Source organism: Dendrobates tinctorius, unplaced genomic scaffold (assembly GCF_039654945.1).
Source record: "Dendrobates tinctorius isolate UK_male_01 unplaced genomic scaffold, ASM3965494v1 ptg000245l, whole genome shotgun sequence".
In the NCBI taxonomy this organism is placed as follows: domain Eukaryota; kingdom Metazoa; phylum Chordata; class Amphibia; order Anura; family Dendrobatidae; genus Dendrobates; species Dendrobates tinctorius.
In genome coordinates, this window is record NW_027361912.1 from 9,566,231 (window position 1) to 9,590,276 (window position 24,046).

At 46.7% G+C, this 24,046-nt stretch overlaps 15 non-coding genes and 2 pseudogenes across 15 annotated transcripts; all 17 read right to left on the bottom strand.

The window, feature by feature from the left end:
- Positions 1 to 8,736: 8,736 nt before the first annotated feature.
- TRNAE-CUC (transfer RNA glutamic acid (anticodon CUC)) lies at positions 8,737 to 8,808 on the bottom strand. The gene has a single exon. It is a non-coding gene; the product is annotated as a tRNA-Glu (tRNA).
- A 7,987-nt stretch (positions 8,809 to 16,795) lies between these two features.
- Positions 16,796 to 16,856, bottom strand: LOC141062786 (U4 spliceosomal RNA; annotated as a pseudogene).
- A 283-nt stretch (positions 16,857 to 17,139) lies between these two features.
- On the bottom strand, positions 17,140 to 17,280 carry LOC141062648 (U4 spliceosomal RNA). The gene has a single exon (XR_012224395.1). It is a non-coding gene; the product is annotated as a U4 spliceosomal RNA (small nuclear RNA).
- A 447-nt stretch (positions 17,281 to 17,727) lies between these two features.
- On the bottom strand, positions 17,728 to 17,867 carry LOC141062466 (U4 spliceosomal RNA). Its single transcript, XR_012224230.1, has one exon. It is a non-coding gene; the product is annotated as a U4 spliceosomal RNA (small nuclear RNA).
- Positions 17,868 to 18,148: 281 nt separating this feature from the next.
- LOC141062253 (U4 spliceosomal RNA) lies at positions 18,149 to 18,289 on the bottom strand. The gene has a single exon (XR_012224038.1). It is a non-coding gene; the product is annotated as a U4 spliceosomal RNA (small nuclear RNA).
- Positions 18,290 to 19,062: 773 nt separating this feature from the next.
- On the bottom strand, positions 19,063 to 19,203 carry LOC141062615 (U4 spliceosomal RNA). Its single transcript, XR_012224366.1, has one exon. It is a non-coding gene; the product is annotated as a U4 spliceosomal RNA (small nuclear RNA).
- Positions 19,204 to 19,489: 286 nt separating this feature from the next.
- LOC141062571 (U4 spliceosomal RNA) lies at positions 19,490 to 19,630 on the bottom strand. The gene has a single exon (XR_012224326.1). It is a non-coding gene; the product is annotated as a U4 spliceosomal RNA (small nuclear RNA).
- Positions 19,631 to 19,912: 282 nt separating this feature from the next.
- LOC141062357 (U4 spliceosomal RNA) lies at positions 19,913 to 20,053 on the bottom strand. The gene has a single exon (XR_012224132.1). It is a non-coding gene; the product is annotated as a U4 spliceosomal RNA (small nuclear RNA).
- A 283-nt stretch (positions 20,054 to 20,336) lies between these two features.
- On the bottom strand, positions 20,337 to 20,458 carry LOC141062774 (U4 spliceosomal RNA; annotated as a pseudogene).
- Positions 20,459 to 20,743: 285 nt separating this feature from the next.
- On the bottom strand, positions 20,744 to 20,884 carry LOC141062567 (U4 spliceosomal RNA). Its single transcript, XR_012224322.1, has one exon. It is a non-coding gene; the product is annotated as a U4 spliceosomal RNA (small nuclear RNA).
- A 258-nt stretch (positions 20,885 to 21,142) lies between these two features.
- Positions 21,143 to 21,283, bottom strand: LOC141062184 (U4 spliceosomal RNA). The gene has a single exon (XR_012223976.1). It is a non-coding gene; the product is annotated as a U4 spliceosomal RNA (small nuclear RNA).
- A 283-nt stretch (positions 21,284 to 21,566) lies between these two features.
- On the bottom strand, positions 21,567 to 21,707 carry LOC141061712 (U4 spliceosomal RNA). Its single transcript, XR_012223547.1, has one exon. It is a non-coding gene; the product is annotated as a U4 spliceosomal RNA (small nuclear RNA).
- Positions 21,708 to 21,990: 283 nt separating this feature from the next.
- Positions 21,991 to 22,131, bottom strand: LOC141061309 (U4 spliceosomal RNA). The gene has a single exon (XR_012223182.1). It is a non-coding gene; the product is annotated as a U4 spliceosomal RNA (small nuclear RNA).
- A 285-nt stretch (positions 22,132 to 22,416) lies between these two features.
- On the bottom strand, positions 22,417 to 22,557 carry LOC141062691 (U4 spliceosomal RNA). Its single transcript, XR_012224434.1, has one exon. It is a non-coding gene; the product is annotated as a U4 spliceosomal RNA (small nuclear RNA).
- A 283-nt stretch (positions 22,558 to 22,840) lies between these two features.
- Positions 22,841 to 22,981, bottom strand: LOC141062028 (U4 spliceosomal RNA). The gene has a single exon (XR_012223834.1). It is a non-coding gene; the product is annotated as a U4 spliceosomal RNA (small nuclear RNA).
- A 278-nt stretch (positions 22,982 to 23,259) lies between these two features.
- Positions 23,260 to 23,400, bottom strand: LOC141062058 (U4 spliceosomal RNA). Its single transcript, XR_012223861.1, has one exon. It is a non-coding gene; the product is annotated as a U4 spliceosomal RNA (small nuclear RNA).
- Positions 23,401 to 23,675: 275 nt separating this feature from the next.
- LOC141062220 (U4 spliceosomal RNA) lies at positions 23,676 to 23,816 on the bottom strand. The gene has a single exon (XR_012224008.1). It is a non-coding gene; the product is annotated as a U4 spliceosomal RNA (small nuclear RNA).
- Positions 23,817 to 24,046: the final 230 nt, after the last annotated feature.

Consider the following 24,046-nt stretch of genomic DNA (forward strand, 5'->3'; position numbering starts at 1 on the left):
CGCCGACCTCGTGGCCGACCTCATCCTAGGGTCGGGTTTCGTTTCATGAAACCCAACTTTGCCAAAAGTGGGCGACTTTTGAAATTTTTCGACCCATTTCGCTCAACTCTACTTGTGAGTCCTCACCATGTACACCGTGTGCTAGCTGTCAGGATTCTCTAAGGCCGGTAGTGATGTGTCGTTCGTGAACGAACCGAGACAAAGAGTCGGTTCTTTCATGGAGTCGGCTCACCACTGGGAGCTGAGCCAAATTTTTTTTTCCCCCCTGCCGTTTTCGTAGCTTCTTCCTGCCTGGCTGGGAGGAGCTGGGAGGAGCTGGGGAGGAGACTTACAGCAGTGTGTACTAGTGGGGAGTGACTGGCAAGGCTTTGACTTGCGACTGGGCTCCTCCCACATGAACACATAGCTGTACTGTGATTGGCTTCTCAGTATAGTGAGTGAACACATGATCTGTGACAGATCACAATGTGCAGTCACAGAGACTGTTACTGTGTCTGACACAACAGTGGATGTCCGGCAGCTGCAGGATGAGCAGAGGCACTGAGTCATTAACAGCCATCTTATCCCTCTCATTATTTTCTGTAGTTCCTGCTGCTTTACAGTGGGAAAGTAATAATATAAATATGTATAAAATAACGCTCTAAGCATCACTCTGTAGCCTTTATAGACTACGCAAGTGTGACGCACCTGCGCAGTCTGGCTCCAGAGTGACACACCCCCCACGAGATCACGGTAGACGCACTCCCCCAAGGAGATCATGGTATGCGTAAGCACTGAACGCATACCGTGATCTCCGGCACAACACCTTACCGATTCGGTGTTGCCGCGGGGTCTTGCATCTGGAGGTGATGATAGGAGAGGGCGGGTTGTTGGGCCAGAATCGGCGCCTGCGCATTCCGTGCTTTCCGGCGCCATTTTGTGGAAGACACACTGCAGTGTGTCTTCAAGAAAATGGTGCCAGAAAGAGAGGAATGCACAGGTGCCAATTCCGGCCCAACAACCCGCCCTCTCCTCACATCACGGCACAAAAGATTACCGATCAGGTATTCGTCGTGAAGTCAGGAGAGGGCGAGTTGTGGCGCCATGCATACCTGGATAGGGGGTTAGAGGACCATGCATACCAGGATTGGGGGGTGAGGGGTAGCATGGATACCAGGATAGTGGGGTGAGAGGACCATGCATACCAGGATTAGGCGTGAGAGGACCATGCATACCAGGAAAGGGTGGGGAGGGGACCATGCATTCCAGGATAGGGGGTGAGGGGGCCATGCATTCGAGGATAGGGGGTGAGGGGACCGTGCATTCCAGGATAGGGGGGTGAAGGGACCATGCATACCAGAAAAGGGGGGTGAGTGTTGTGAACTCATTTTCTGGTCTGCCTCTTGTTTCTGGTGAGGGAGCTGGTTGTGCTGACAGATGAGTTGTGAGGTCTCTTTCCGGGCTCCCTCTGGTGGTGGCAGGAGGTAGTGAAGCTGATCTAATTAACAGAGACCTGCCACCTGATAATGAGGAAGAGGAGTTGACATCTGGAGTCTCAGACTGGATTTAGACAGCTGACTCCCTATTCCCATGCTGGTGATTTTTTCCCGCCTCCTGAGGTCTTAGTTTCCAGCTCAGTTCCTGCCTTCTCAAGCTAAGTTATCTTTGCTAATGTTCACATTTGATTTGGTTTGGTCTATTCAGTTTTTTGTGTGGTCAGCCAGCCCCAGCTGGGGCTGTGCTGAATTTCCACTCTTATGTCACTGTATGTGCCAGTTTGCTTTTTGTCCCTTATTAGATTGGCCTCTTTTTGCTCTGTTCTCAGAATATGCCAGAGTGCTGATATAGTGGGAGAAGTCTTGTGACTTCAGGGCATTTTTTGCTATCAGAAGTGTTGGACATTTTTGCAGGGTTTTTTGGCGTGAATGCAGACAGTATCTTTCCTTTCCTGTCCTTTCTAGCTAGTGTGGGCCCCATTGTTTGCTTAGCCTATTTTCCTACCTGTGTTCGTGTTTTCATCTTGTCTCACCATCAATACATGTGTGGGGGCTGTCTATTCCTTTGGGGTCTGCTCTGGGGCAGTTTTAGATTTCCCCTTTTCTTGCTTTAGGCTTATTTAGTCCTCCGGCTGGGACGAGGCGTCTAGAATCATCGTATGTACGCTCCACGGCTGACGTTAGTTGTGTGGTTAGGATCAGGGGTCTGCAATCCACGTAGTTACCAACCTCTCTGGTTTTCTGTGACTTGGCTTGGTCTTGTTTTCCTCCTCGGTGACCCATTCATAACAGAATCACCAGCCATACCGCAGATTCTAGGGTACTCAAAAGCAGGAAAGAATTGTTAAAAAAGAAAAAAGTGTCAGAATTTTTTTTTATGTATTTTTTCCTCTTTTTTCTGGGGCCGTAAGAGGATTTTTTTCTCTAATGGAGATTAAGCAATTGTCTGATCGTGTGGAGCAGCTCGCTGCTGAAGTGCAGGGAATTTCCGCCTATCTCGCTCAGTCACATTCTGTTGAACCAAAGATCCCTACTCCTGATGTGTTTTCTGGGGATCGGTCAACATTTTTGAATTTTATGAATAATTGTAAATTATTTCTTGCCTTGAAGCCTAACTCATCGTGGAGCTCTGTGCAGCAGGTTAAAATTGTCATCTCCTTGCTGCGCGGCGATCCCCAGGATTGGGCGTTTTCTCTGACACCTGAAAATCCTGTTCTGACTAATGTGGATGCATTTTTTCAAGCCTTGGGGTTGTTGTATGATGAACCTAATGCTATTGATCAAGCTGAGAAAACCCTATTGGCATTGAACCAGGGTCAGGATTCTGCAGAGTTATATTGTCAAAAATTCCGAAAGTGGGCGGTCCTTACTACATGGAATGATGGTGCATTGGCAGCTCTCTTTCGGAAGGGTTTATAAGAGACCGTAAAAGATATGATATTGGGATTTCCTGTTGCCTCTGGTCTTGATGATTCTATGTCATTAGCCACTCAAGTTGATTGGCGTTTACGTGAACGTAAAACTACACGAGAGGCATTGCCATCTTTTGAACAAACATTTGAACCTATGCAATGTGATAGGGTTTTGTCTAGGGCGCAATGTCAGGAGTTTAGAAGGCGTACTAAGCTGTGTTTTTTCTGTGGAGACGCCTCTCATACTATTTCTGTCTGCCCTAAACAAGAGAAAAGTTTTGCACACACAATTGCTGTGAGCAGTGTACAACCTAAGTTTCTTTTGGCAATTACTCTGATCTGCTCCTTATCCACATTTTCCGCTAAGGCTTTTATAGATTCAGGAGCAGCTTTGAATCTGATGGATTTGGACTTTGCTAAGCATTGTGGTTTTCCTATGATACCTCTGCAGACGCCTATTCCTTTGAGGGGTATTGATGCTACTCCTTTGGTGGAGAATAAACCTCAGTTTTGGACCCAGGTGATAATGCGAGTTGCCCCAGACCACCAAGAAAATTGAAAATTTTTGGTGCTGCACAATTTGCATGATACTATTGTTCTGGGGTTCCCCTGGTTGAAAACTCATAATCCTGCTTTGGATTGGAAATCTGTGTCTGTGGTGAGTTGGGGTTGTCAGTGTGTTCTTAGGGACACTCCTGTTTTCTCCACCTCTCCTCAGTCTCATGATATTCCTGATTATTTGGCTGAGTTTTCTGAAGTATTTAGTGAGAGTAAGTCTGCGTCTTTGCCTCCTCATAGGAGTTATGACTGTGCAATTGAGTTGATGCCTGGGTGTAAATTTCCCAAGGGTCGGCATTTCAACTTATCAGTACCCGGACATGATGCTATGCGATCCTATATTAAGGAGTGATTAGAAAGGGTCATATTAGACCATCCTCTTCACCCTTAGGTGCTGGATTTTATTTCTGATATTCCTGTCTCTCAGAGAATGACTGTTATCTGGGTGATTTGTGATAGATTTTCTAAGATGGTCCATCTTGTACCACTCCCAAAGTTGCCATCTTCCTCAGAGTTGGTGCCCTTGTTTTTACAACAGGTGGTTCGGTTGCATGGGATTCCTAAGAACATTGTGTCGGAGAGAGGAGTCCAGTTTGTTTCCAGATTCTGGAAAGCCTTTTGTTCCAATCTTGAAATTCAGTTATCTTTCTCCACTGCATTTCATCCTCAGACCAATGGGCAGACTTTGGAGTCCTATTTAAGATGTTTTTTATCTGCTTATCAGGATGACTGGGTCTCATTTTTGCCCTTGGCCGAATTCGCGCTAAACAGTAGAGCTAGTTCTGCCACTTTGATGTTGCCCTTTTTCTGTAACTTTGGGTTTCATCCTCGATTTTCTTCAGGGCAAGTGGAATCTTCAGGGTGTGTGCACACTCTGCGGATTCTGCTGCGGTTCCGCAGCGGTTTTGGCCGCTGCGGGTCCGCAGCAGTTTTTGCTGCGGTGTACAGTACCATTATTCCCTATGGGAATAAAAAACCGCAGTGCAGACGGTGCAGATTTTTCCGTGCAGTTTTTCTGCAGTTTTGAAACCGCAGAAAGAATTGACATCAATTTTTTCTGCGGATTCCGCTGCAGTTTGCCATCTCCTCCATTGTGGAGATGAAAAACCGAAGGGCAAAACCGCAGAGCAATCCGCAGGTAAAACTGCAGGTCTTTTGACCTGCAGATTTACCTGCGAATTTTACAAAATCTGTGCTGCCAAATCCGCACTACAATCCGCAGCGTGTGCACATACCCTCAGCCTGCCCAGGTGTGGACACTGTGGTAGAGAGAATGCAGCAGATTTGGGACAAGTGGTGGATAAGTTGTCACTCTCTCAGGAAAAGGCCCAGCGTTTTTCCAACCGGCATAGGACCATTGGACCCCGGTTTAAAGTGGGTGATATGGTTTGGTTGTCGTCTAAGAATATTCCAATGAAGGTTGCGTCTCCAAAGTTCAAGCCAAGATTTATTGGACCTTATAAGATCTTGGAGATTCTTAATCCTGTTTCTTTTCGATTGGCTCTTCCAGTTACGTTTAAGATCTATAACGTATTTCACAAATCTCTGTTGAAGAGGTTTGTTGAGCCAGTAGTTAATGTGGCGGCGCCTCCTGACCCTGTATTGGTTTAAGGCAATGTGGAATATGAGGTAGAGAAAATATTGGATTCTCGTTTGGCTAGATGGAGACTCCAGTATTTGGTCAAATGGAAGGGTTATGGCCAGGAGAATAATTCTTGGGTCTCTGCCTCTGATATTCATGCCAATAGATTGGTTTGTGCTTTTTACCAGGCCCATCCTGATCGGCCTGGTGGCGTGGATGAGGGTTCGGTGACCCCTCCTCAAGGGGGGGTACTGTTGTGAACTCATTTTCTGGTCTGCCTCTGGTTTCTGGTGAGGGAGCTGGTTGTGCTGACAGAGGAGTTGTGAGGCCTCTTTACGGGCTCCCTCTGGTGGTGGCAGGAGGTAGTGAAGCTGATCTAATTAACAGAGATCTGCCACCTGATAATAAGGAAGAGGAGTGGACATCTGGAGTCTCAGACTCGATTTAAACAGCCGACTCCCTATTCCCATGCTGGTGATTTTTTTCCTGCCTCCTGAGGTCTTAATTTCCAGCTCAGTTCCTGCCTTCTCAAGCTAAGTTATCTTTTCTAATGTTCACAGTTGATTTGGTTTGGTCTATTCAGTTTTTTGTGTGGTCAGCCAGCCCCGGCTGGGGCTGTGCTGAATTTCCACTCTTATGTCACTGTATGTGCAAGTTTGCTTTTTGTCCCTTATTAGATTGGCCTCTTTTTGCTCTGTTCTCAGAATATGCCAGAGTGCTATTATAGTGGGAGAAGTCTAGTGACTTCAGGGTATTTTTTGCTATCAGAAGTGTTGTACATTTTTGCAGGGTTTTTTGGCGTGAATGCAGACAGTATCTTTCCTTTCCTGTCCTTTCTAGCTAGTGTGGGCCCCATCATTTGCTCAGCCTATTTTCCTGTGTTCGTGTTTTCATCTTGTCGCACCGTCAATACATGTGTGGGGGCTGTCTATTCCTTTGGGGTCTGCTCTGGGGCAGTTTTAGATTTCCCCTTTTCTTGCTTTAGGCTTATTTAGTCCTCCGGCTGTGACGAGGCATCTAGAATCATCGTAGGTATGCTCCACAGCTGCTGTTAGTTGTGTGGTTAGGATCAGGGGTTTGCAATCCGCGTACTTACCAACCTCTCTGGTTTTCTGTGACTTGGCTTGGTCTTATTTTCCTCCTCGGTGACCCATTCATAACAGGTGAGGGGACCATGCATTCCAGGATTGGGGGTGAGGGGACCATGCATATCAGGAAAGGGGGGTGAGGGGACCATGCATACCACGAAAGGGGAGTGAGGGGACCTTGCATACCACAAAAGGGAGGTGAGGGGACCATGCATACCAGTATAGGGGGGTGAGAGGACCATGCATACCAGGATTGAGGGGTGAGAGGACCATGCATACCAGGATAGGGGGGTGAGAGGACCATGCATACCAGGACTGGGGGGTGAGAGGACCATGCATACCAGGATAGGGGGGTGAGGACCATGGATACCAGGATAGGGGGTGAGGAGACCATGCATACCTGGATTAGGGGTGAGAGGACCATGCATACCAGGATTGGGGGGAGAGGGGGCCATGCATTCCAGGATGAGGAATTTGGTGCCATGCATACCAGGATGGGGGGATGAAGGGACCATATATACCAGAATAGGGATGACAGGGGGGCCATGCATACCAGGATTGGGAGATGAGGGGTACCATGCATACCAGGATAGGGGGGTGAGGGGTACCATGCATACCAGAATTGGTAGGTAAGGGGTTCCATGTATACAAGGATTGGGGATGAGGGGCCCATACATCCTACGATAGGGATGAGGGGAGACCATGCATACCAGGATTGGGGTGTGAGGGGACCAGGCATACCAGGATTGGGGGGTGAGGGGACCATGCATACCAGGATTGGGGGGTGAGGGGACCATACATACCAGGATTGGTGGGTGAGGGGACCAGGCATACCAGGATTGGGGGGTGAGGGGACCATACATACCAGGATTGGTGGGTGAGGGGACCAGGCATACCAGGATTGGGGGGTGAGGGGTACCATGCATACCAGAATTGGTAGGTAAGGGTTGCCATGTATGCAAGGATTGGGGATGAGGGGACCATACATCCTACGATAGGGATGAGGGGAGACCATGCATACCAGGATTGGGGGGTGAGAGGACCATGCATACCAGGATTGGGGGGTGAGGGGACCATACATACCAGGATTGGGGGGTGAGGGGACCATACATACCAGGATTGGGGGGTGAGGGGACCAGGCATACCAGGATTGGGGGATGAGGGGGCCATGCATGCCAGAATTGGTAGGTAAGGGGTGCCATGTATGGTGCAGATATCAGAGTTACTCTGTAAGAACCTGGAACATGTCTCCAAGGATTTACTTATAAGGGTATGTGCACATGTTGCGAATTGCTGTGTGGAATTTTCTGTGCGGAATCATCATCTCTTGGCAGAATCCGCAGGTCTATATCCGTGCGGTTTTTATGCGGATTTATTGCAGATTTTGTGCGGATTTGGCCTGCGTTTTTACACCTTCGGATTCCTATAATGGAATGGGTGTAAAAACGCTGCGGAATCCGCACAAAGTATTGACATGCTGTGGAAAATAAACTGCTGCGTTTCCACTTGGATTTTTCCGCAGCATGTGCACAGCGGTTTTTCTCCCATAGAATAACATTATACTGTAAATCACTTGTGGATCTGCAGCGTGTGCACATGGCCTTAGAATAATCAGTGCCGGCAGATGTCACAGCACTGACTAATGTAGAAACCACATGGACAAATATCAGATATTAGAGAACACAAATCAGCAATACAGGCAGGAGTGAGGGCCTGATCCCAGGAGCTTACACTCTGAGAAAATGGCTAAAAAGCCTTCACTAGACCCCTGTACAGCTGTATACTGAGGCCCAGGCTTTATAGTTGAGAGATTGGAGTGATAAAAGTAGGGAAAGTTGCACTTTTTGCAAGAAGAGCCGGCTCTTTTTGGTGAGCAGAGCCGAGTGAGCCAGATCACCAAAAAGAGCCAGATGCCCATCACTAAGGGCCGGGGCCGCATGTGACAGCAGGTGTGTGATGTGGATACTTCCAGTCACATGACGACTAGACGTGCGTCACTCGATTCCTGGCTCCCGGCCCTAATCCTGACACTTGTGACAACTCCCAGGTCACATAGAGCGACTGCAGTGAACCCCGAGCCTGGACAACCCCTTTAAGCCACTTTTCTTGTCTTGCATTTATAGCCTGGGGTTTTTCTTTCCTCCAAATTTTTCAAAATGGCGCTCGGGCTTCATGAATTTTGCAAAAAGTCCAAAAAATGCTCTTTATTATTGCCTTCAACCTTTTTTTGTTTAAGGTAAAAAAATTCACATTTCGCAATATTATTATGCCACAAAAAACAGCGTCAAATCAGTAAGGGAGGCAGAAGGCTGAGGAACATTTACAGCAAAATGGGAAACCATCTGGAAACCTCAAACCCCGTCCGAATATGAAAGACGAACACATATAAAAGAGAATTAAAAAAGGCGAAGACGGAAAAGCCGTAAAACACTAAAAAACTCACCAAAAAACGATGAATCGGGCGTTGACAGAGACTTATCGTATCTTTGTGCGTCAAGCGCCATGTTTTCATTTGTAAGGAACCCCGACTGTAGCAGCAGATGGCACTTTTCCCATTTTATACCATAATTCACCTCAAAAAAATACATTTGAAACTAGTAAAAAATAAAAAAAAATCCATATTCCCTGACCGGGAATAGAACCCGGGCCGCGGCGGTGAGAGCGCCGAATCCTAACCACTAGACCACCAGGGAAGATGAGAGTGGAAGACTCAAACTCTAACGCCCCTTTAAACAGGAGCTTGGAGGAGAAATTAGCTGTGTCTAGTAGGCCCCCTCCGATAACCACTAGACGGGGGCGTTTCCCGGCCGCTGTGGGCACTGGTTAGCGTGGTGCCCAGTCTGCCGACAACGGAAGCAGACTGGGGGTACCCGCACGGACCGGGCCCTGGACCCTGTGCGGGACACCTCCATGGCCTCTGGAGGCTCAGGCGGTGGGCCGAGGGGTTCCAGCGGTCTGGCAAAATTTGGAGCCAACTTATAGCGTTGGCGGGACCTGGAGCGCTCCAACCCTCGCTCAGTGAAGCGAACGTCAATCCGGGTGGAGACTGTAATGAGCTCCTCTAGGGTGATGGGCACCTCCCTGGTGGCCAGGTCGTCCTTGACATGATCAGCCAGGCCTCTCCAGAATATGGGTATGAGCACCTTATCTGGCCACTCCAGCTCAGAGGCCAGAGTTCTGAATAGGATGGCATACTGGCTGACCAAAGACGAACCCTGGGTTAGCGCCAGCAACTGGAGTGCCGTATCGTGTGACCTGAGGTCCCAGGAACACCTGTTTCAGAGCGACCAAGAAGTGGGTGGCACTCTGTACCAGGGGATCCCCACGCTCCCACAGTGGAGTGGCCCATTCCAAGGCCCTGCCCGACAGGAGGGAGATGATAAATCCCACCTTGGCCCGCTCAGAGGGAAATCGTGTAGCTAGCAGCTCTAGGTGAATGGAGCACTGACTCACGAAACCCCTACACGAAGCACTATCCCCTGAGAACTTCTCGGGCAGCGGGAGGCGGGACAAGGTCGGGGCAGGACTGGCCGTGGAGACACGAGCGACAGCCTCTGTAGCTGCCTGAACGGCGACCGAGGTAACATCCGCAGCTGAGGTGGAACGCTCTAGCGCTGCCAACCTACCCTCCAGCTGCTGGATGTACCTATGCAGTCGTTGTTCATCCGCCATTATCGTCCAGACCCTGACGCTAAGATAATGTTAAGGGCTGGCGGAACACACCAAATAATAAGATGGTGTTTAGGTGCGTTCGCAGCCCGAGGTCCACCGTGCAGAGGTGTTAACTGCTGCTCGGTAATGGTGGACGCGATATGGCGGTGAAATAACGGCACACACGGGGTTAACCTCACCCAAGGTGTACCGAGGCGAACTCTTATGACTTAGAGCCGCATTACCGCAAATAATTGATGCCGTAGCCTGTTTTCGCTCACAGAGCTCGGCAGGGTAAGCGCTAGCGTAACGTCACAGAACTCAGCCCTTAGACAGCAGGACTGAAGTCCCTCTAGACCGCTAGCGCCCGGCACCGCGACTGCGATACCAACAGGGATCAAATAAATGGCGTGTGCAAGTGTGCAGACGGCCGGTATGCACTGTGGCCTACAGGCTAGCCACTAGCAGGCGCTGACTCAGTCCCTAAACCCTAACAACAGACGTATCAAAGGGTAGGGGTTTCATAATGAGTCAGACACCAGATACATGCATCCATCATCATACACACGAAACTATTTGAGTCTATCTTAGCGCATGGCCAAGCGGCCATGCGAACCTTTTATAGCCGCAGGTGTCCGTGATCCTCCTTGCTTCTCGGATGGGCCAATCCGAACACGAGCAGGACCTGAGCACATGACCTTTGATCTCCAATGGGAGATCACTCCACAGGCATGCTCAGTGGCCCGATATGAGGACTTAGTCCCTGGAGGATCTTGCTGCTGAGCAGCATGCATTGCCAAAGCTGAACCAGGGGTGGCAACAGCAAGCAAACCCACGGAGCTGGTCTGGACAGAGCACCGGGACCGATGAGTTTGATGAGCAAGCTCCTCTGCGGCTGGGGAGGAATGGGAGACCGTCGGAGGCAAGGCTCGGGATTCCCGCTGTGCAGCGCCGGAAATCCGACGCCTAACAATTTAGGTCCATCAGGGGCTCTCCGAATGTGACATGGCGTCCGATCTGAATTCCAGCCAATTTTGCATTGAAAAAGTCAAATGGCGCTCCTTCCCTTCTTAGCTCTGCCATGCGCTGAAACAGTGGTTCCCCCCACATATCAGGTATCATCGTACTCAGGACAAATTGCACAATAACTTTTCCAGTCCAACTTCTCCTTTTACCCTTGGTAAAATAAAAAAAATTGAACCTGAAGTATTTTTTTTGTGAAAAAAAGTTAGATCATTTTTCTTTTAAATATTCAAAAAATTCCTGTGACGCACCTAAAGGGTTAATATACTTCTTGAATGTGGTTTTGAGCACCATAAGGGGTGCAGTTTTTAGAATGGTGTCACTTTTGGGTATTTTCTATCATATAGACCCCTCAAAGTGGCTTCAAATGTGATGTGGTCCGTAAAAACAAAATGGTGTTGCAAAAATTAGAAATCGCTGGTCAATTTTTAACCCTTATAACTTCCTAACAAAAAAAAAATTTGGTTCCAAAATTGTGCTGATGTAAAGTAAACATGTGGGAAATGTTACTTATCAAGTTTTTTTTGTGCTGTATCTCTGTGATTTAAGGGCATAAAAATTCAAAGTTGGAAAATTGCGAAATTTTCAACATTTTCGCCAAATTTCCATTTTTTTCACAAATAAACGCAAGTTATTTGAATGAAATTTTACCACTGAAGTATAATATGTTATGAGAAAACATTGTCAGAATCACCAGGATCCATGGAAACATTCCAGAGTTATGACCTCATAAAGGGACAGTGGTCAGAATTGTAAAAATTGGTCCGGTCATGAATGTGCAAACCACCCTTGGAGGGGAAGGGGTTAAGCCATGGTGAGTTCCAAATCACCACTAGCCCTCCCACGCTGCTTCCAGGCATCCTGGGCTTCCACATTCTAAGGGCTCAGGAAAGACATAATTTTTGGCAATTACAGGCAGATCGCCTCACTCTCTTCTTCTGCTCCAGGTAACAAACATCAATCCATTGCTGGAGGAAGCAAGCCTTCTCTTCCACACTGGGAGGAGCTAAGGCTCTGTCATTTGCATACCATGGATTGAGTCTCCTGAGAGACGAACAAAAATTGCCAAAGCTGACTGTATTTCAAGTCATCATGGCGGAGTATTGGGAAAAATTTTCAATTAACCCCTTCACCCCCAAGGGTGGTTTGCACGCTCATGACCGGGCCAATTTTTACAATTCTGACCACTGTACCTTTATGAGGTCATAACTCTGGAAAGCTTCCATGGATCCCAGTGATTCTGACATTGTTTTCTCGTGACATATCGTACTTCATGTTAGTGGTCAAATTTCATTCAAATAACTTGCGTTTATTTGTGAGAAAAACGGAAATTTGGCAAAAATTTTGAAAATTTCGCAATTTTCCAACTTTGAATTTTTATGCCCTTAAATCACAGAGATATGGCAACCAAAAAACTTGATAACTAACATTTCCCACATGTTTACATCAGCACAATTTTGTAACCAAATTTTTTTTGTTAGGAAGTTATAAGGGTTAAAAATTGACCAGCGATTTCTCATTTTTGCAACACCATTTTATTTTTACGGACCACATCACATTTGAAGCCACTTTGAGGGGTCTATATGATAGAAAATACCCAAAAGTGACACCATTCTAAAAACTGCACCCCTTAAGGTGCTCAAAACCACATTCAAGAAGTTTATTAACCCTTTAGGTGCGTCACAGGAATTTTTTTGAATATTTAAAAAACAATGAACATCTAAATTTAAAAAAAAAAAAAAAATACTTCAGGTTCAATTTTTTTTATTTTACCAAGGGTAACAGGAGAAATTGGACTGCAAAAGTTATTGTGCAATTTGTCCTGAGTACGCTGATACCTGATATGTGGGGGGGAACGACTGTTTCGGCGCATGGCAGAGCTCAGAATGGAAGGAGCGCCGTTTGACTTTTTCAATGCAAAATTGTCTGGAATTCAGATCGGACGCCATGTCACGTTTGGAGAGTCCCTGATGTACCTAAACAGTGGAAACCCCCTACAAGTGACCCCATTTTGGAAACTAGACCCCCCAAGGAACTTATCTAGATATGTGGTGAGAACTTTGAACCCACAAGGGCTTTACAGAAGTTTATAACGTACAGCGGTACAATTAAAAAATCATATTTTTTCCACAAAAATGATCTTTTCACCCCAATTTTTATTTTCCCAAGGGTAACAGGACCCTAAAAGTTATTGTGCAATTTGTCCTGAGTATGCTGATACCTTACATGTGGGGGTAAACCACTATTTGGGCGCATGGCAGAGCTCGGAAGGGAAGCAGCGCCATTTGACGTTTTTGGCTGGAATTGAGATCGGACATCATGTCGCGATTGGAAAACCCCTGATGTACCAAAACAGTGGAAACCCCACACAAATGACACCATTTTGGAAACTAGACCCCCTAAGGAACTTATTTAGATGTGTGGTGAGAACTTTGAACCCCCAAGGGCTTCACAGAAGTTTATAACATAAAGCCGTACAATTAAAAAATCATATTTTTTCCACAAAAATGATCGTTTCACCCTCAATTCTTATTTTTCCAAGGGTAACAGGACCCTAAAAGTTATTGTGCAATTTGTCCTGAGTACGCTGATACCCCACATGTGGGGGTAAACCACTATTTGGGCGCATGGCAGAGCTCGGAAGGGAAGCAGCGCCATTTGACGTTTTTGGCTGGAATTGAGATCGGACACCACGTCGCGATTGGAAAACCCCTGATGTACCAAAACAGTGGAAACCCCCACAAATGACACCATTTTGGAAACTAGACCCCCCAAGGAACTTATCTACGTTGGAGCTCGGAAGGGAAGTAGTGACGTTTTGGAATGCAGACTTTGATGGAATGGTCTGCGGGTGTTATGTTGCCTTTGGAGAGCCCCTAATGTACCTAAACAGTGTAAACCACCCACAAATGACCCCATTTTGAAAACTAGACCCCCTAGGGAACTTATCTAGATGTAAGGTGAGCACTTTGAACCCCCAAGGGCTTCACAGAAGTTTATTATGCCCGGGCATGAAAATAAAAAAATCGTATTTTTTCCACACACATGATCAATTAGTCCCCAATTTTTTATTTTCCCAAAGGTAACAGGAGAAATTGAACCCCAAAAGTTGTTGTCCAATTTGTCCTGAGTACGCTGACACCCCATATGTGGGAGAAAACTACTGTATGGACACACGTCAGGGCTCAGAAGGGAAGTAGTGACGTTTTGGAATGCAGACTTTGATGGAATGGTCTGCGGGTGTCATGTTGCCTTTGGAGAGCCCCTAATGTACCTAAACAGTGGAAACCCCCCACAAATGACCCCACTTTGAAAACTAGACCCCTTAAGGAACTTATCTAGATGTGAGGTGAGCAATTTGAACCCCAAAGGGCTTCATAGAAGTTTATAATGCCCGGGCATGAAAATAAAAAAATCGTATTTTTTCCACAAACATGATCAATTAGTCCCCAATTTTTTTATTTTCCCAAGGGTAACAGGAGAAATTGAACCCCAAAAGTTGTTGTCCAATTTGTTCTGAGTACGCTGACGCCCCATATGTTGGAGAAAACTACTGTATAGACACACGTCGGGGCTCGGAAGGGAAGTAGTGACGTTTTGGAATGCAGACTTTGAGGGAATGTTCTGCGGGTGTCATGTTGCCTTTGGAGAGCCCCTAATGTACCTAAACAGTGGAAACCCCCCACAAATGACCCCATTTTGGAAACGAGACAACCTAAGGAACTTATCTAGATGTGTGGTGAGCACTTTGAACCCCCAAGGGCTTCACAGAAGTTTATAATGCCCGGGCATGAAAATAAAAAAATCTTATTTTTTCCACAAACATGATCAATTAGTCCCCAATTTTTTTATTTACCAAGGGTAACAGGAGAAATTGGTCCCCAAAATTTGTTGTCCAATTTGTCAAGAGTACGCTGACACCCCATATGTGGGAGAAAACTACTGTATGGACACACGTCGGGGCTCGGAAGGGAAGCAGTGACGTTTTGGAATGCAGACTTTGATGTAATGGTCTGCGGGTGTCATGTGCGTTTGGAGAGCCCCTGATGTACCTAAACTATTGAAACTTCCCACAAGTGACCCCATTTTGGACACTAGACCCCCCACGGAACTTATCTAGAAGTGTGGTGAGCACTTTGAACCCCCAAGTGCTTCACAGAAGTTTATAACGCTCGGACGTGAAAATAAAAAATTCATTTTTTTCCTCAAAAATGATATTTTTGCCCCCAATTTTTTTATTTTCCTAAGGGTAACAGGAGAAATTGGGTCCCAAAAATTGTTTTGCAATTTGTCCTGAGTAGGCTGATACCCTACATGTGGGGGTAAAACACTGTTTGGGCGCATGTCAGAGCTTGGAAGGGAAGGAGCACCATTTGACTTTTTCAACTCAGAATTGGCTGGAATTGAAATCTGACACCATGTTGCATTTGGAGAGCCCCTGATGTGCCCAAACAGGGGAAACCCCCAATTCTAACTCCAACCCAAACCCCAACACACCCCTAACCCTAATCTCAGCCCTAGCCCTAACCCTAGCCCTAACCCTAGCCCTAACCCTAACCGTAATGGAAAAATGGAAATAAATACATTTTTTTAATTTTATTATTTTTCCCTAACTAAGGGGGTGATAACGGGGGGTTTAATTTACTATTTATGGTGGTTTTTATGTTTGGCGGCTGTCGCACGCTAAAAGACGCTATTGAAAAAATAGTTCTTGCATCACCACATATTGAGAGCTATAATTTTTCCGTATTTTGACCCATCGAGTCATGTGAGGTCTTATTTTTTGCGGGACGAGTTGATGTTTTTATTGGTACCATTTCCGGGCACGTGACATTTTTGATCGCTTTTTATTCCGATTTTTGGGATGCAGAATGAACAAAAACCAGCGTTTAATGAATTTCTTTTGGGGGCGGTGCGCTTACACCGTTCCGCGTGCGGTAAAATTGATAAAGCGGTTTTATTCTTCAGATCAGTACGGTTACAGCGATACCTCATTTAGGTCGTCTTTTTATGTTTTGTCGGTTTTATGCAATGAAAACTATTTTTTATAAAAAATAATTATTTTTGCATCGCTTTATTCTGCGAGCTATAACTTTTTTATTTTTTCACTGATGATGCTGTGTTGTGGCTCATTTTTTGCGGGACAAGATGACGTTTTCAGCGGTACCATGGATTTTTATATGCGTCTTTTTGATCGCGTGTTATTACACTTTTTGTTTGGCAGTATGATAATAAATCATTATTTTTTGCTTCGTTTTTTATTTTTATTTTTAAGGGGTTCGCTAAAGGGGTTAACTAATGGGACAGTTTTATAGGGCGGGTCGTTACGGACATGGCGATACCTAATATGTGTACTTTTATTGTTTGTTTTTTTTTTATTTTCAAAAAATGGATTTATTTGGGGGAATATTTTTTTTTTTTTTCTAATTTATTTGGCGATTTTTTTAAAATTATTTTAACACTTTTTTTTAATTTTTTTTAACTTTATTAAATAGTCCCAGGTGGGACATCACTGTTCTGTGACAGATCGCTGATCTGTCACATCACAGATCACTGTGACAGATCAGCGATCTGTCACAGGCAGTGCACAAGGCTTTCTCATGCCTGCGCTTTGCAGGCACTGAGGAAGCCAGCTTCCTGCAGGCCCCCGTCGCCATCTTGGATTCGGGGGCCTGCAGGAAAGGAGCCCCCGGCAGCAGCGCTGCACATTGCGCTGCCGTGGGGGGCTCAGGGAAGCACGGAGGGAGCCCCCTCCCTGCCGATGCTTCCCTTTAACTCCTGGTACACCGCGATCATGTTTGATCGCGGTGTGCAAGGGGGTAATGTGTCTGGGGCGGTACGTGACCGCCCCTGACACATTGTGCCGGGTGTCAGCTGTGATAATCAGCTGACACCTGGCCGCGATCAGCGTGGGCACCGCTGATCGCGGTAGACGTACTATCCCGTCCATGGGCATAGGGGCCCGGGTCCCAAAGATGGGATAGTATGTCTGATGTCAGGAAGGGGTTAACAATAATCACGCCTCGGTTAAACCTCATGAACTACGATATTGCCACTGCGCAAAGTTGAAGGAACTGAGGTGACCAAGGCCTTCCCGCATCCAAGGCAGAGCTTGTTTAAGCCATGGTGAGTTCCAAATCAAAACTAGCCCTCCCACGCTGCTACCAGGCATCCTTGGCTTCCACATTCTAAGGGCTCAGGAAACACATAATTTTTGGCAATTACAGGCAGATTGCCTCACTCTCTCATTCTGCTCCAGGAAACAAACATCAACCCATTGCTGTGAGAAGCAAGGCTTTTCTTCCACACTGGGAAGAGCTAAGACTGTCATTTGCATACCATGGATTAAGTCTCCTGAGAGACCAGCAAAAATTGCCAAAGCTGACTGTATTTCAAGTTATCATGGCAGGGTATTAGGAAAATATTTCAATTAGCAATAATCACGCCCCGGTTAAACCTCATGGGTTACGAAATTGCCACTGCGCAAAGTTGAAGGAACTGAGGTGATCAATGCCTTCCCGCTTCCAAGGCAGAGCTTGTTTAAGCCATGGTGAGTTCCAAATCACCACTAGACCTCACAAGCTGCTTCCAGGCATCCTGGGCTTCCATGTTCTAAAGGCTCAGGAAAGACGTAATTTTTTGCAATTACAGGCAGATCACCTCACTGTCTCCTTCTGCTCCAGGCAACAAACATCAATCCATTGCTGTTTGGGGAGTTCCAAATCCCCACTAGCCCTCCCACGCTGCTTCCAGGCATCCTGGGCTTCCACATTCTAAGGGCTCAGTTAAGACATAATTTTTGGCAATTACAGGCAGATCGCCTCATTCTCTTCTTCTGCTCCAGGAAACAAACATCAACCCGTTGCTGTCAGAAGCAAGGCTTCTCTTCCACACTGGGAGGAGCTAAGACTCTGTCATTTGCATACAATGGATTAAGTTTTCTGAGAGACCAACAAAAATTGTCAAAGCTGACTGTATTTCAAGTCATCATGCTGGGGTATTGGGAAAAGTTTTCAATTAGCAATAATCACGCCTCGGTTAATCCTCATGGGCTATGATATTGCCACTGCGCAAAGTTGAAGGACCTGAGGTGACCAAGGACTTCCCGCTTCCAAGGCAGAGCTTGTTTAATCCATGGTGAGTTCCAAATCACCACTAGACCTCCCAAGCTGCTTCCAGGCATCCTGGGCTTCCACATGCTAAGGACTCAGGAAAGACAATTTTTTGCAATTACAGGCAGATCGACTCACTTTCTCCTTCGCCTACAGGCAACAAACATCAATCCATTGCTGTGGGAAGCAAGGCTTCTCTTCCACGCTGGGAGGAGCTAAGACTGTCATTTGCATACCATGGATTAAGTCTCCTGAGAGACCAACAAAAATTGCCAAAGCTGAATGTAGTTCAAGTCATCATGGCAGGGTATTGGGAAAAGTTTTCAATTAGCAATAATCACGCCTCGGTTAATCCTCATGGGCTACGATATTGCCACTGCGCATAATTGAAAGAACTGTTGTGACCAAGGCCTTCCGGCTTCCAAGGCAGAACTTGTTTAAGCTATGATGAGTTCCAAATCCCCACTAGACCTCCCATGCTGCTTACAGGCATCCTGGGCTTCCACATTCTAAGGGCTCAGTTAAGACGTAATTTTTGGCAATTACAGGCAGATCGCCTCACTCTCTTCTTCTGCTCCAGGAAGCAAACATCAACCCATTGCTGTCAGAAACAAGGCTTCTCTTCCACACTGGGGAGAGCTAAGGCTGGTTTCACATTAGCGCTTTTTAAGCGCACGCACGGCCGGGGGTAGCTCCGCCCCCAAGCCGGCTCTCTGCCCGGCGTGCCCGCCCCTTGCTTGTACCGCCGCCTCCTAGCGCACAGCGGCGCCTGCGATCGGCGCACCCTATCTTTAGCATAGGGTGCACAGATCATGCGCAGGCCGTGCGCTAGTTGCGCTTTGACCTGCGCTGCGCATTTTTGACAGTGCGCCGAGCACGCCGAAATCCAAAAAGTTTGATTTTGGCGCGCTCGGCGCACCGTCAAAAGTGCGCAGCGCAGGTCAAAGCGCAACTAGCGCACGGCCTGCGCACCCTATGCTAAAGATAGGGTGCGCCGATCGCAGGCGCCGCTGTGCGCTAGGAGGCGGCGCTACAAGCAAGGGGCGGGCACGCCGGGCAGAGAGCCGGCTCGGGGGCGGAGCTACCCCCAGCCGTGCGTGCGCTTAAAAAGCGCTAATGTGAAACCAGCCTTAGACTGCCATTTGCATATCATGGATTAAGTCTCCTGAAAAACCAACAAAAATTGCCAAAGCTGCCTGTATTTCAAGTCATTATGGCGGGGTATTGGGAAAAGTTTTCAATTACCAATAATCACGCCTCGGTTAACCCTCATGGGCGACGATATTGCCACTGTGCAAAGTTGAAAGAATTGTTATGACCAAGGCCTTCCCCACTTCCAAGGCAGAGCTTATTTAAGCTATGGTGAGTTCCAAATCCCCACTAGCCCTCCCACGCTGCTTTCAGGCATCCTGGGCTTCCACATTCTAAGGGCTCAGTTAAGATGTAATTTTTGGCAATTACAGGCAGATCGCCTCACTCTCCCCTTCTGCTCCAGGAAACAAACATCAATCCATTGCTCTGGAAAGCAAGAATTTTCTTCCACAATAGAAGGAGCTAAGACTCTGCCATTTGCATACAATGGATTAATTCTCCTGAGCGACCAACAAAAATTGCCAAAGCTGACTGTATTTCAAGTCATCATGGCGGGGTATTGGGAAAAGTTTTCAATTAGCAATAATCACGCCTCGTTTAATCCTCATGGGCTACGATATTGTCACTGTGCAAAGTTGAAGGACCTGAGGTGACCAAGGCCTTCCCGCTTCCAAGGCAGAGCTTGTTTAAGCTATGGTGTGTTCCAAATCCCCACTAGCCCTCCACGCTGCTTGCAGGCATCCTGGGCTTCCACATTCTAAGGGCTCAGTTAAGACGTAATTTTTGGCAATTACAGGCAGATCGCCTCACTCTCTTCTTCTGCTCCAGGAAAAGAACATCAACCCATTACTGTCAGAAGCAAGCCTTCTCTTCCACACTGGGAGGAGCTAAGACTGTCATTTGCATACCATGGATTAAGTCTCCTTAAAGACCAACTAAAATTGCCAAAGCTGACTGTATTTCAAGTCATCATGGCCGGCTATTTGGAAAAGTTTTCAATTAGCACTAATCACGCCTCGGTTAATCCTCATGGGCTACGATATTGCCACTGCGCAAAGTTGAAGGACCTGAGGTGACCAAGGCCTTCTCGCTAACAAGGCAGAGCTTGTTTAATCCATGGTGAGTTCCAAATCACCACTAGACCTCCCAAGCTGTTTCCAGGCATCCTGGGCTTCCACATGCTAAGGGCTCAGGAAAGACATAATTTTTAGCAATTACAGGCAGATCGCCTCACTTTCTTCTTCTGCTCCAGGCAACAAACATCAACACATTGCTGTCAGAAGCAAGGCTTCTCTTCCCCACAGGGAGAAGCTAAGACTGTCATTTGCATACAATGGATTAAGTCTCCTGACAGACCAGCAAAAATTGCCAAAGTTGACTGTCTTTCAAGTCGTCATGGCGGGGTATTGAGAAAAGTTTACAATTAGCAATAATCATGCCTCGTTTAAATCTCATGGACTATGAGTTGAGAGAACTGTTGTGCCCAATGCCTTCCTGCTTCCAAGGCAGAGCTTATTTAAGCTATGGTGTGTTCCAAATCCCCACTAGCCCTCCCATGCTGCTTGCAGGCATCCTGGGCTTCAACATTCTAAGGGCTCAGTTAAGATGTAATTTTTGGCAATTACAGGCAGATCGCCTCACTCTCTTCTTCTGCTCCAGGCAACAAACATCAACACATTGCTGTGGGAAACAAGGCTTCTCTTCCACACTGGGAGGAGCTAAGACTTTGATTTGCATACCATGGATTAAGTCTCTTGAGAGACCAACAAAAATTGCCAAAGCTGACTGTATTTCAAGTCATCATGCCGGGGTATTGGGAAAGGTTTTCAATTAGCAATAATCACACCTCGGTTAATACTCATGGGCAACGATATTGCCACTGCGCAAAGTTGAAGGACCTGAAGGCAGAGCTTGTTTGATCCATGGTGAGTTCCAAATCACCACTAGCCCTCCCAAGCTGCTTCCAGGCATCCTGGGCTTCCACATTCTAAGGGCCCAGGAAAGACATAATTTTTGGCAATTACAGGCAGATCGCCTCACTCTCTTTTTCTGCTACAGGCAACAAACATCAATCCATTGCTGTGGGAAGCAAGGCTTCTCTTCCACACTGGGAGAAACTAAGACTGTCATTTGCATACCATGGATTAAGTCTCCTGAGAGACCAGCAAAAATTGCCAAAGCTGACTGTATTTCAAGTCATCATGGCTGGGTATTGGGAAATGTTTTCAATTAGCAATAATCACGCCTCTGTTAATCCTCATGGGCTACGATATTGCCACTGCGCAAAGTTGAAGGACCTGAGGTGACCAAGGCCTTCCCGCTTCCAAGGCAGAGCTTGTTTAATCCATGGTGAGTTTCAAATCACCACTAGACCTCCCAAGCTGCTTCCAGGCATCCTGGGATTCCACATGCTAAGGGCTCAGGAAAGACATAATTTTTGGCAATTACAGGCAGATCGCCTCTCTCTCTCCTTCTGCTCCAGGCAACAAACATCAATCCATTGCTGTGGGAAGCAAGGCTTCTCTTCCACGCTGAGAGGAGCTAAGAATGTCATTTGCATACCATGGATTAAGTCTCCTGAGAGACCAGCAAAAATTGCCAAAGCTGACTGTATTTCAAGTCATCATGGCGGTGTATTGGGAAAAGTTTTCAATCAGCAATAATCACGCCTCGGTTAATCCTCATGAGCTACGATATTGCCAGTGCGCAAAGTTGAAGAACCTGAGGTGACCAAAGCCTTCCAGCTTCCAAGGCAGAGCTTATTTAAGCTATGGTGAGTTCCAAATCCCCACTAGCTCTCCCACGCTGCTTCCACACATGCTGGGCTTCCACATTCTAAGGGCCCAAGAAAGATGTAATTTTTGGCAATTACAGGCTGATCGCCTCACTCTCTTCTTCTGGTACAGGCAACAAACATCAATCCATTGCTGTGGGAACCAAAGCTTCTCTTCCACACTGGGAAAAGCTAAGACTGTCATTTGCATACAATGGATTAAGTCTCCTGAGAGACCAACAAAAATTGCCAAAGCTGACTGTATTTCAAGTCATCATGGCGCAGTATTGGGAAAAGTTTTCAATTAGCAATAATCACGCCTCGGTTAAACCTCATAGGCTACGATATTGCCACAGTGCAAAGTTGAAAGAACTGTTGTGAGCAAGGCCTTCCCGCTTCCAAGGCAGAGCTTGTTTAAGCTATGGTGAGTTCCAAATCCCCACTAGCCCTCCCACGCTGCTTCCAGGCATCCTGGGCTTCCACATTCTAAGGGCTAAGTTAAGACATAATTTTTGGCAATTACAGGCAGATCACCTCATTCTCTTCTTCTCCTCCAGGAAACAAACATCAACCCATTGCTGTCAGAAGCAAGGCTTCTCTTCCACACTGGGAGGAGCTAAGACTCTGTCATTTGCATACAATGGATTAAGTTTCCTGAGAGACCAAAAAAAATTGCCAAAGCTGACTGTATTTAAAGTCATCATGCCAGGGTATTGGGAAAAGTTTTCAATTAGCAATAATCACGCCTCGGTTAATCATCATGGGCTACGATATTGCCACTGCGGAAAGTTGAAGGACCTGAGGTGACCAAGGCCTTCCCGCTTCCAAGGCAGAGCTTGTTTAATCCATGGTGAGTTTCAAATCCCCACTAGCCCTCCCACGCTGCTTCCACGCATCCTGGGCTTCCACATTCTAAGGGCCCAGGAAAGATGTAATTTTTGGCAATTACAGGCAGATCGCCTTACTCTCTTCTTCTGCTACAGGCAACAAACATCAATCCATTGCTGTGGGAACCAAAGCTTCTCTTCCACACTGGGAGTAGCTAAGACTGTCATTTGCATACCATGGATTAAGTCTCCTGAGAGACCATCAAAAATTGCCGAAGCTGACTGTATTTCAAGTCATCATGGCTGGGTATTGGGAAAAGTTTTCAAATAGCAATAATCACACCTCGGTTAATCCTCATGGGCTACAATATTGCCACTGCACAAAGTTGAAGGACCTGAGGTGACCAAGGCCTTGCCACTTCCATGGCAGAGCTTGTTTAATCCATGGTGAATTCCAAATCACCAGTAGACCTCCCACGCTGCTTCCAGGCATCCTGGGCTTCCACATTCTAAGGGCCCAGGAAAAATATAAATTTTGGCAATTACAGGCAGATCACTGTCTCCTTCTGCTCCAGGCAACAAGCATCAATCCATTGCTGTGGGAAGCAAGGCTTCTCTTCCACCCTGGGAGGAGCTAAGACTTTAATTTGCATACCATGGATTAAGTCTCCTGAGAGACCAACAAAAATTGCCAAAGCTGACTGTATTTCAAATCATCATGGCGGGGTATTGGGAAAAGTTTTCAATTAGCAATAATCACGCCTCAGTTAAACCTCATGGACTACGATATCGACACTGCGCAAAGTTGAAATAACTGGTGTGACCAAGGCCTTCCTGCTTTCAAGGCAGAGCTTGTTTAAGCTATGGTGAGTTCCAAATCCCCACTAGCCCTCCCACACTGTTTCCTGGGCTTCCACATTCTAAGGGCCCAGGAAAAACATAATTTTTGGCAAATACAGGCAGATCGCCTCACTCTCTTCTTCTGCTACAGGCAACAAACACCAACCCATTGCTGTGGGAAGCAAGGATTCTCTTCCACACTGGGAGGAACTAAGACTGTCATTTGCATACCATGGATTAAGTCTCCTGAGAGACCAGCAAAAATTCCCAAAGCTGACTGTATTTCAAGTCATCATGGCGGGGTATTGGGAAAAGTTTTCAATTAACAATAATCACACCTCGGTTAATCCTCATGGGCTACGATATTGCCACTGCGCAAAGTTGAAGGACCTGAAGTGACCAAGGCCTTCCCGCTTCCAAGGCAGAGCTTGTTTAATCCATGGTGAGCTCCAAATCACCACAAGACCTCCCAAGCTGCTTCCAGGCATCCTGGGCTTCCACATGCTAAGGGGTCCGGAAAGACATAATTTTTTGCAATTACAGGCAGATCACTGTCTCCTTCTGCTCCAGGCAACAAGCATCAATCCATTGCTGTGGGAAGCAAGGCTTCTCT